Consider the following 11,576-nt stretch of genomic DNA (forward strand, 5'->3'; position numbering starts at 1 on the left):
AAGCTACAGGTCTACAAAGCTTCCCGAATTTACGTTACGTGATTTCAAGGCTACTTGTTTACGTAGATACAAGTCTACGAGGCTCCAAGGCATTATGACTACGAAGCTTTCAGAACACAAGTTTACGAGACTGCGAGGCTACAGGACTATGACGCTTCCAGGACAAGAGACTACGTGGCTACGAGACTACATGACTCTAACTGACTACAATAGCACCATTCAGTTAATTTATCTCATGCAAAATAACCTGTTTAAAGTAGTGTCGATTATTGTCAACAGATGACACCACATGATGCTTACAGTTAAATATTTAATAGTTCTTTTATGTGGGATGCGGACTGCTCACTAACGATCGCAAAAGAAGGATGGCTTCGCTAGACACCAAGGAGAAGGAAGTTCGTCTTGCATGTTAGTCCTTCACCGACGTCTCATATATTATTTGACTGAGTAATGGTTGTTTTTTTTCCACGTGGTAAAAAAATTTCAAGTGCTGATTTAGTAGCAGAAATTCTCGAATCAAATGTAATTCTAAATAAAATGTCATGACTCATTAGGTAAAAATATCCCTCATGCAGAGAGGGGTGTCTCAGAATAGACAGAAGCCCTTGAAGAAACCACACGAATAATCAGGAGCACTCAGAGAAAACAATCATCATATTGACAAGGATAATCAGGAATAAACATATTGACAAGAATAATCGGGAGCACACGGAGAAAACCATCACACTTTTCTTTGATATCATAAAATAACAGAAAAAAATTTAATAAATAAAATAAAAATAAATTTTTGTCTTAGACACCAAGGACAATGCAGTTTGTCTTACATGTTAATGCTTCTCAGCTGTATCAAAGCATATCATTTGTCTGAGAAAAGTTATAATTTTTAAAATCCACCTGATAAAAATTTTGTAAGTACCAATTTATTAGCAGAATTTCACTAATAAATGTAACTTAGAATAAAATGTCACGACTCATTAAGTAAAAAATCCTTCATGCAGACATCGATTTCTCACAAATAATCAGGAGCACTCGGATAAAACCATGAGATGTATAGCCAAGAATAATCAGAAGCACTTGGAGAAAACCATCAAAATATTAACAATAATATTTAGGAGCACACGGAGAAAACCACCATAATATTGACAATAATAATCAGAAGCACATGGAGAAAACCGCCACACGTTTTCTTTGATATAAATTTACAGGAAAGTATATTTAAAAATAAAAATAAAATAATAAAAATTCAAAGCAAATAAAAAATACTTATATATATTCTGCTAGCTCGTAAACTTATCATTGATGAGCAAAAATACAGTTTTAGTACTAGCCAGAATTTTATGTATTTTTTTGTTTTTATTTTAAATTTTTTATTAATTTATTTTTATTTTTAAATAATTTTTCTTGTAAATCTATGGTCTCAAAGAAAACTCGTGGCGGTTTTCCCCGTGCGCTTCTGATTATTCTTGTCAATATTATGCTGGTTTTCTCCGTATGCTCCTGATTATTCTTGTCAATGTTATGGTGTTTTCTCCGTGTGCTCCTGATTATTCCTGGCTAGACATCTCATGGTTTTCTCCGAGTGCTCATTATTTGTGATAAATCGATTTCTGCATAAGGATTTTTTACTTAATGAGTCATGGCATTTTATTCAGAGTTAAATTTAATTAGTGAAATTCTGCTAATAAATTGGTACTTACAAAATTTTTATCAGATGGATTTAAAAAATAACTTTTCTCAGACAAATAATATGCTTTGATACAGCTTTGTTGACTTGTTGGCAGTTGAAGGAGTCTTGTAGACTAGTAGAATGAATCTTTGTAGCCAAGTGCTCTTGTAGCCATGTAGCCTTCTTTCAATTATTTGGAGCCGAGTAGACGTGTATCCTTGTAGCTTCATAGACCTGAAGTTTCGTAGCCACGCAGCCTTTTAGCCATGCAGTCTCGCAGCCATGTAAAACTCGTAACCAGCTATATTCTTGTGGACACGTAGCCTTGTAATCTCATAGTCTCTTAGACTCGAAGCATTCTAGCCAAATATCACTGGAGCTGTTGAAGCAAAAAGCAGTTGGAGAAATGACCTTTGGAGACAATGACTTTTGGAGCCAAAAGACTGCTGGAGTAAATGACTAATGAAGAGTAGGTATATATAGTCGGTCCTGGGACACCGGAGGCAGGAGAGGGATTCGGAAATTTGAGGCGGCCATATTGGATTACGTCACTTCCGGCGGCCATCTTGGATTATACCACTTCCGGCGGCCATCTTGGAATTGACCTTGACCTTTGACCCCGGCGGCCATTTTGTTTTTATCCGCCATTTTGTTTTCTAGAACATCCCGACATTTCGAGTTTCATCCGCCATCTTGAAATCTTTATTTATTATCTTATTTTAATGAAAAATAATTTAAAATTTATAAAAAATTAAAAAATCAAAATTTTAAATAAAATTTAAAAATATATTATTTAATAAAATTTTATTAAAAACTGCGTATCGAACTCCCCACTCCTCTAAATTATGAATACACCATCTAGCACCCCACTCCTCTGTTACAATGACATCGTCATCGAACACCCCACTCATACATGTTACAATTTTTTGTTACACCGCATTCTTTAAAATAATTTATCATCAAAATAAAAAATATATACCATCGTTGTCTGCGGAGGCAGCCATCTTATTTAGTGGTGACCACCATCTTGATTTCATCGGATGGATGTCATCAGGTGTAGGTTTCTAAAGTACGCCAGTGTATGCAAGGCGAGTTCCTATCCCGTACCAGCATTATTATGACCCTTATAGACAAAAATCTAAAAAAATCCACAAAACACCACAAATATCCACAAAATCCACAAAAATCCATAAAATCCATAAAATACACAAAAACCACAAAAATCCACAGTCATTTCGTTGTTGTGACCACCATTTTTTTCTTAAAGTCTTATCATTTATAGGTTTTAACTAAAATATATGTTATCAATACTATCGTTGTGGATGTGATAGTTAAAGTAATGATAATTTAAATCCACAAAATCCACAAAATCCACAAAATCCACAGTCATTTTGTTGTTGTAACCGACACTTTTTCTTAAAGTCTTATCATTTATAGGTTTTAACTAAAATATATGTTATCAATACTATCGTTGTGGATGCGTTAGTTAAAGTAATGATAAAAAAAAAAAAAAAAAAAAACATTTATCAACCCATCTTAGCGGACCAAAAATTTTTCAGAGTCCTACCTCACAAGTAATATTCTCTTCTCATGTTTGCGTACTCGTATTTAAAAAGCTGCATGGAAGCAGAATTTTTAATGTCTGCGTATAATTACATTTCTATACAAGTTCATGATTGCGTACACGTGTTTAAAGAGCTGCACGGAAGCAGATATTTTAAATGTTGGGGTATATATCCACCCCCCCCCCTAAAATTTTTAATGAATGAAAAAACACACGCAGCTTTAATCATTCACGTGAATATTATGTTACAAACAAAAATACCGATTCACATTTATACAGTATTAGATGTTCCCCTATCTTCACGAATGAGACCACATCCGACACATAACATTTTACCTTTCAACTTAATGTCTGATCGCTATAGTGTATATTGTCACGTGCACCTTCAGAGGGGGGAGAGAATCGTAGCTCTTTACATAGAAACAACTCGCTTGGCATCAACTAGTCTTAACTTCATAAAATACTTTACTGTACCTAGGATCATAGGTTCGTCATCCCGTACAGGATGTCTGGTGAGAGCTGAACTAAGGAGATTTTGCAAAATAACATAATACTTAATTAAAATTATTTTATTCTTAAAGTCAAATACTCAACATCATTTTAAAGAACATTTAAATAGCGGGATTACAATTTAAAACAATAATCTCTTTACTTCCTTAACGATTGAACGACCTTACAAGAGAGAGAATGAGAGAACTTCACTAAACACTTCCCTAGTCCTTCCGAATACCTCAAATCATAATTAATACTTAAAATTAAAACAAAGATAAGTCCATACTCACATTTTCCGAAAAGCCTTTCTTGATCGATTACTTTAAAAAAATAACGTAGGGGCCTCTCCTGCCCTTGAAATCCCGAACGAACATTACATTTTAAAAACTATGACGCGTGACCCCTGACGAGGGCCATAGCCTCCGCCCGAAAGCTTGACGACTACATTATGACCTAACTTAAATTAAACGACTCGTGGCCTCTGGCGTCGACCATAGCTTCCGCCCGAAAGCTTGAATTCCTACATCACGAACGAACTAACAACTCGTGACCACAGGTGAGACGCATAGCCTCCGCCTGAGTGAGCCCCGAGTCACCACTCACTTGCGCTTAAATTCGCGCGCCCTGCCGCGCCTACCATAACAAAAGCTCGTTATTGAAGTCAAATTTACTAAACAACTAACTAGAACATCTGGGAAGACTACCCCCCCTCTACCCCGATGTGCAGGCCACACCGCGCGGCTTGTTACGACAGCGCGCCCCAGTAACTGCGGCCCGTGGCTGCGCCAGCGCGCGGCCAAACAAACAAACAAAATTCTGCAAGCCCGCAGCGCGCCGCGCCGGCCCCGTGCCCCAATTACATGGTCACGCCACTTGCGCTGACGAGTGAACAGAGCAGCCAGCCCAGAGTCCCGTCAGTAAAGTCCCTAAATTTGATTTCAACAACCCTGCAAAATTTCAACCCGCGACATAACCCTCCCCTCACAGAGCTCGAGCCCCATCGAGCTACCTCAAAATTACAAATTGTCTTTTTCCATTAAACCATAACTATAAATTCCTCATTTCACAAAAATAATAATTTTCTTAGTTCCTTGCTGTCTGAACATACATCTAGATTCTGCATAAGATTTATTTTAAAACAACAAGTATTCATAAAATTAAATGTAAAACTTTTATCTGGTTTGTTCTCACAGGAACCTTCAGAGGCTCGAGTTCTCAATTCTAAAAAAATTGTTCTGTTAGTGAAGCTCTCTTTACAAATTAAATTACTGTTCTTAGTTTCTCAGTATTCGTTAAACAATGTGCAAATTCTGGATAATTATTATTTTTTTTTTTTTTTTTTTCGGTTTCCGTTTATTACCATACTTCTTTCGTTCTTCAAAAAAAATTAAGTGTCCTTACAGTGTTTCAATTAATTAAACTCTTATCTCGTGAAGGTTGGTGCAACTCCTCGAAGTCAGTGTTGTCGAGAAGAGTAGCTCCCTGGGCTGGCCATCAGCAAACACCACTCAACTCCAACAGCTACTGGACTGGCTTCCAGGGCAGCTCACAACTTCTCCCCACATCTGCTTCGGAGTTGTGCCATCCCCATCACGAACAGATTACAATTCTGAAACATCATCAACAGGCATTACCATCACGCCTGACAAATACAAAACTAACTACTAAACTGCAATCGATGGGCAAGGATGCAAACACACAAAAAAATAAAATTAATTAATTCAACTGCTAACATAAAGTATCCCACCCTTAGCATAATCTAATCAGGCAAATAATTTGATAGGAAAAACTTAAGGAAGGGAAACATGACCTCCAATGATTTTCCCTACCTCTTGAGTCTTGATCTTCTCTATACAGCAAATAGTCCCCACGAAGTAACTGGGTTGAAGGTCAGTTCACATGACCCACCCATAACCTCTTCTACTCTTCTTTTCTTCTGGGGGCAACCACAATGCCCACCAATCTCTCTCCATGGTGCCGAACCAGCTATCCCATGAGAGTAAACAACGTAGTCAATAGAAGCGCAGAGGGGAAACACCAATCTCTGGCTTGTCGAGTCATAAAACTGCTTTATCTTCTTCTTCTTCTGAGTAAAAATATCTGACTAACCTTGCTTCTATTCTTCCAGACAGTAAAAGTTCATCAGGTATCTTCATGAAAGAAACATTCTAACTAATAATAAGTCTTCTTTTTCTTCTTTTTTTTTTCTGTTAGATGTAATAGAAGGCCATGTTAGGGAGGTTATAGGGAAAAAGAGTGGCCAATTCCCACCCCATCACCCACCTAGATCATGACTAATTAACTTTTAAATTTTCTATTTCAAACAAATTAAAAAAAACCATTTTTATTCAAATTTTTAAATTATAGCTACTTTTCCTTCATAACCTCAAAAGCAAATCAATAATTCTAAATGAAATTGTGATTTACTGCATCCTTGTTCCATCCGATCTGTTTGTTTATAACCTTTCTTGTAAAGTATAAAATTTTCAAACATTACTAATTCAAAAAAAAATTAAATTCTGGTGTCCTTTGAGTTACAATTAACTTTACTATTTCTTAGCTTGAAATAATTTAAGTTTTCAGAACTATTTCATTGTCTAATTCACAACACTTAAAAATCAACTCAAAACAACAAATCATCAAAATCAATAAGATCATCTGACCTACCTATCAGTACTGTGAACTTGAACTGTTCGTACACATTTATAATAAGCTATTGTATTTAAATTCCAACCTAAATAAGGTTTTAAAAAAAACTACTAATCCCTCTGTAAATTAAGAAAATTAACTTTAAAAATTAAACTTAAGGTATTAGTTCTTTTTGACAGCTACCACAACTCACTAGTTCCATTACATTACTATAACCTAAAAAGTTCTGTAAATAATGTTTATAACAAAAAAACTCCAGTTACTGTCTTCCATAAAAAAATAAAACTTTACATGACCTTATTAATCTCCACTTGTAAGTCCATGGCTGCCAGCTTTCTCTTCTCTTGAATCTTCAGTCTTGGCTCTTGTTTCAGTGATCTTGTATCTTGTCTCTCGAACTCTTGTCATCTTGTAAACTGGACTGCTGCTCAGCTCATCTTAAGGAATCTGTAACAGTTTCAAAAATACATGTTAATTTAAATTACATAATTCCTGTTCTTTGGTCCTAAAAAAAAATTGTATTATTAGTACACATTACCCTGAAACAACATTATTATTCATTGTTTATTACTTAAAAAAAATGCTTTACCATAAAATCCTTTTTTGTTCTTTTCATTAGGCCTATTTATTTTCCTTCTTCTTAATTAAATTCTGCTTCAAATGTTAATCCTAACTTAAGACCTACCATCTATTTATTATTCATTACCTACATTATTTATGTTACCCTAAAATTCCCATAAGTTTCTAATACTTCCTATCAAAGACATTCTCTCTAAAAAAAAATTTACTTGTGACTCTTAACTTAACAAACTTAAAAAAAACTTTTACACTAGACTTAACTTATTATTCATTCTTAGTTACTAAATTTCTATATGTAAACTTTAGTACTTACAAACAAAAACTGCCTATTTCTCTCTACCTCTTAATCTCTTTCAATTATTACAATAATAATGTTACCTTGCATCTTTAAACTTTCTTCTTTTCAATTAAATTAGACATCTCATAACAATAAAAATTCTGCCTATACTCTTCTTATGGGTGTACAAACCAACAACAAAATTTCAAATTCTCAAGTTTCCTTATATTTAAATTATGCAATGCACATAACCTCTGTGGTGCCTGTACCCTTTTAGGCCTACCACCTTCTCCTCTCACAGCATGACAACTCTTATTCCTCGGGGTCTGTATTCACTGTTACAAATCAAATATCTCAAAAAAAATTAAAAACAAATTTATTATTTTAAGAAAACAAAAATTTACATTGAATTTACTATGGAGCCTGGAAATCTTAATGTCTCACAGCAGCTAACATGACTAAATCCCATGGAACCCCAGGTTTACATAACCTGTGCCCAAAAATTTAAGCATACCAGGCTTTCTCTGCACTGGTTTTACAGCATCACACACTATTTAGGGCCCCTGATCTGCCATCAGTCCCAAGGAGTTTTCCCACAACCCCTCTCTACACAAGCGCCTACCGCATTCCTCTCAATTGGCTATCGGTTTTACGGCATTCTTTTGGGATCCGACCATCAAGTTAGGGCTAATCGAACACTAAACCTCCATACTTCCAAACTAATGTAAATCAATTAAATTTTCTCTGTAAATTCTAAAAATCAAAAAAAATTATTCCAACATGCCAAAGAAACTTCCAAAAAAAATTCATAATCTTATCTTCAAACCCTTAAAATAAAAATAAATAGATTACTCTGTTTTCTCCTTAATAACTGTAAACTGTCAACAAATATTATGTCGTAAATTTAACTATGCTTACTGACTCTAAATCATAAAATCTCATTTGTCCTAATTAATAAACAACCGATTTCCTTAAAATCTCACTGTATCTCTCATACTCAAACTCCACTGGCTGAATATCTCAATAAATTCAAAAACAATTATCTAAACTCTTAAAGAAATTCCTCCCCAATTATTCAAACTTCTTCACATTATTTTATTTCATTACTTAAAACACCTTACTCAAAAAAATTAATTAATTCCCTTCCATTATTATTTGACCAGAAAAAACTTTCTCATTAATTAATTTATTAAAATTCAATTTCACATTAGGCAAGTACACTAACTCTCTACAGCAATGTTTCTCATTTCCCTCCTTCCTAACTGAATCCAATCTTACTTAACCTCCAGGGAATTTACCTCACAAAATAACCAAAAATTTCACTGTAGTGCCTATCTGCTATAGGCCCACTACACAGGGGGCTCTAACCCCACCAACAAACTTCATTGAAATGGTACCCTATCCCATACAGGATAGCCACTTCGGTACTACCATGGGGAACTCCTGCCCCAAACTACTCACAACTCTCAGGATTCTCCTGACCCTTAATTCCGTAGTCAGCCCATCTCCTATGGTCTGCGCTACAATTCCCTTTCTTCCCAGGGACACAACGCCTCACCTTAGGGTCCCTCGCCCTAATGAAAACATTAATTTTGTCTCTCTGTTCTTTTGGAGTAAATTCCCTCTACACACAAAATCTAGCCTTCCCAGTTTTCTCAATGCTTATCGATTTTATAGTGTACCTCCTTAATAATGTTTACAAATCCCAAAAAAATATTTTTAAAACCGAGGTAGGATTTAACTAACAAAACATAAACAACTTACAACGAAACACTTCTAGCCTATACATCATACCATTCTTAAAATAAATTACTTACATACTGAAAGTTCCTCTTCTCCTAAAACACACTTAAATTTAAATTTATTAAACCAATAGTCTATTTTCTTATCGCTAAGTTACCGTACAGCTGATCAAAACAAGGTCACGGCCTGTCCACGTCTCCGTATGAGCCCGTGACGTCACCGAATTCCATCAGGTGCGCCAACCCTCGCTTGCGGTTCCTCCGTTCTCCGCTAGGTTTCAGCACCTCCCCGTCACGTGTTCACTCTGCCACGTCCACTGACGTGTCGTTCTGAAACAACTCTCAACATTTTTCTAATTAAAACAAAACATCACTATAAATTCTATAACTCTCTTTTACATAAACTCTCGTTTTCTCTTTAATTCCTTTCTAACGTTTATCCTTCCCTCGACTGATTTAATTCGTACGTCTCGTCTCCTACGCGCACGAAAACAAAACAAACTTCACTTGAAAATAATTCCTATTTACGAAAAAAACTTTATTTTAAATTTTAACTCTCTTAACCTACAATCTTAAAATTAATTTCAATTAAATTAAACCACTTGCATTATCTCTAATAAGCATTTAACTTATAACGTATTCTCCTCACGTAATAATCCCCGATATAAATCTACAATAAATTCAACGACTTAAAACAACTTATCACTATAAACTTTATCCTTACAAGTATCCTCAAATAAACATCTGTTACGTCAAAAAAAAAAAATCTCAAAGACTTCCTCCTCTTAGATTAAATTCCGTAATCCTCTCCTCAAGTAAACTCTTAATAACCTGCTATCAGAAGCTGAAACTAACTTAATAATAAACATAAAAATCTACCTCTCTCTCTCTCCAGAAATAGAACCTATCCGGCGAACTCTACCATTTCTGTCACGTGCACCTTCAGAGGGGGGAGAGAATCGTAGCTCTTTACATAGAAACAACTCGCTTGGCATCAACTAGTCTTAACTTCATAAAATACTTTACTGTACCTAGGATCATAGGTTCGTCATCCCGTACAGGATGTCTGGTGAGAGCTGAACTAAGGAGATTTTGCAAAATAACATAATACTTAATTAAAATTATTTTATTCTTAAAGTCAAATACTCAACATCATTTTAAAGAACATTTAAATAGCGGGATTACAATTTAAAACAATAATCTCTTTACTTCCTTAACGATTGAACGACCTTACAAGAGAGAGAATGAGAGAACTTCACTAAACACTTCCCTAGTCCTTCCGAATACCTCAAATCATAATTAATACTTAAAATTAAAACAAAGATAAGTCCATACTCACATTTTCCGAAAAGCCTTTCTTGATCGATTACTTTAAAAAAATAACGTAGGGGCCTCTCCTGCCCTTGAAATCCCGAACGAACATTACATTTTAAAAACTATGACGCGTGACCCCTGACGAGGGCCATAGCCTCCGCCCGAAAGCTTGACGACTACATTATGACCTAACTTAAATTAAACGACTCGTGGCCTCTGGCGTCGACCATAGCTTCCGCCCGAAAGCTTGAATTCCTACATCACGAACGAACTAACAACTCGTGACCACAGGTGAGACGCATAGCCTCCGCCTGAGTGAGCCCCGAGTCACCACTCACTTGCGCTTAAATTCGCGCGCCCTGCCGCGCCTACCATAACAAAAGCTCGTTATTGAAGTCAAATTTACTAAACAACTAACTAGAACATCTGGGAAGACTACCCCCCCTCTACCCCGATGTGCAGGCCACACCGCGCGGCTTGTTACGACAGCGCGCCCCAGTAACTGCGGCCCGTGGCTGCGCCAGCGCGCGGCCAAACAAACAAACAAAATTCTGCAAGCCCGCAGCGCGCCGCGCCGGCCCCGTGCCCCAATTACATGGTCACGCCACTTGCGCTGACGAGTGAACAGAGCAGCCAGCCCAGAGTCCCGTCAGTAAAGTCCCTAAATTTGATTTCAACAACCCTGCAAAATTTCAACCCGCGACAATATGATGCAGTTACAACACTCACCTCAGCCATTACCTACTATCGCTACGAGCAAAGCCATTACCTACTGCCACTACGAGATGCACTTCATATCAAATGAAAATAGCATTTTTTTTAATTTGTGGCAAGAAGTCGAAGTAAATAAAATATCAAAAAAATATTTAACACTATTTAATAAAAAAAACACACACTCCTTCACACCATCTTCTCCCTCTTGTTAACACAATACCATTCAGAAGGCGTTACCGACCCCCTTCACAACACCCCGCCACGCAGTACTTTCCATACTAGCCATCAATTACTCTGTCCACACAACTATACAAACATCACACAGCTCCAAAGAAGATAATTGAAGAACAAGTGCCTAATATTCCCCCATCACAGCGGCAATATCCTCCACAGTCATAGTGGAGGTGTTCACAGGTACATCTGCGATGTCTTCCCTGGACTCTTCGTCTTCATCCATCGCAAGAGCTTCTTCCTAGCCACTAGGCTCCTGACAGCATGCATTGAACCCCTCCTCAACAATCTTCTCATAGCTGGCACGGCACATCTAACTATCTCTGTTAATAACTACGAATGATACAT

General features: G+C 36.4%; 1 long non-coding RNA gene across 1 annotated transcript; it reads right to left on the reverse strand.

Annotated features, from left to right (window-relative positions):
• Positions 1 to 5,043: 5,043 nt before the first annotated feature.
• LOC134539316 (uncharacterized) lies at positions 5,044 to 10,949 on the reverse strand. Its single transcript, XR_010076290.1, has 2 exons — positions 9,045 to 10,949; positions 5,044 to 6,818 (listed from the first exon to the last, which is right to left on the reverse strand). It is a non-coding gene; the product is annotated as an uncharacterized LOC134539316 (long non-coding RNA).
• Positions 10,950 to 11,576: the final 627 nt, after the last annotated feature.

The sequence above is a fragment of the Bacillus rossius genome, chromosome 15, assembly GCF_032445375.1.
Source record: "Bacillus rossius redtenbacheri isolate Brsri chromosome 15, Brsri_v3, whole genome shotgun sequence".
Classification (NCBI taxonomy): Eukaryota; Metazoa; Arthropoda; class Insecta; order Phasmatodea; family Bacillidae; genus Bacillus; species Bacillus rossius.